This window comes from Phalaenopsis equestris, unplaced genomic scaffold, assembly GCF_001263595.1.
Source record: "Phalaenopsis equestris unplaced genomic scaffold, ASM126359v1 Scaffold000002, whole genome shotgun sequence".
In the NCBI taxonomy this organism is placed as follows: Eukaryota; Viridiplantae; Streptophyta; class Magnoliopsida; order Asparagales; family Orchidaceae; genus Phalaenopsis; species Phalaenopsis equestris.
Window position 1 is genome coordinate 58,295,245 of NW_018164444.1, and position 701 is coordinate 58,295,945.

General features: G+C 30.5%; 1 non-coding gene across 1 annotated transcript; it reads right to left on the reverse strand.

Moving 5' to 3' along the window:
- Nucleotides 1-251: 251 nt before the first annotated feature.
- On the reverse strand, nt 252-332 carry TRNAL-AAG. Its single transcript has one exon. It is a non-coding gene; the product is annotated as a tRNA-Leu (tRNA).
- Nucleotides 333-701: the final 369 nt, after the last annotated feature.

The following is a 701-nucleotide window of genomic DNA, read 5'->3' on the forward strand; positions in this document are numbered from 1 at the left end:
CTAACACCTAAATTTTACCTTTTACAATTATACCATCCAAATATTTAAGTAGCAAATATGTAAAAATTGTGATTTTTTAGTTTCATACCTACTTTCTAAGACAAATATACGCTTTGGTAGAAACAAATTTCAAGTTAATTTATTTCATAATTTTCATTTATAAGGGCATTAAGTAGAAATTAATGAAACTAATTATGACGTCAGGCTCCCACACTACGGTTTACTGACCAAATTGCAAAAAAATATTTACATGTTGAGAGTGGGATTTGAACCCACGCCCTTTCGGACCAGAACCTTAATCTGGCGCCTTAGACCAACTCGGCCATCTCAACTTTTATTTGATTTGTTAATAATTTTAGATTAAAACAAAACTAATTTCTCATAATTGTTCAACTTTGATTTTTACATTCATACCACCCAAAATTTTCATATCAAACAAAAAAATCACTATTTTGACTTTTAAAAAGTGAAATAAGCATTTTAATGCAATGATAAGATAGCATATCTATAAAAATGAAAATTTAGGGTCTGTTTGGGGCAGCTGTAGCTTATTGAATAATGTGTTGATAAGCTAGGTGTAGTTATTATTACAAATTTTTATTTTTTTAAAAAAATCAGACCGTTGTCAATAAGCTCCCACCGCACCTAGATAGGTGCGGGGTGAAAACGCTGTTTTATGCGTTTTGAAAACGCATAAGCTG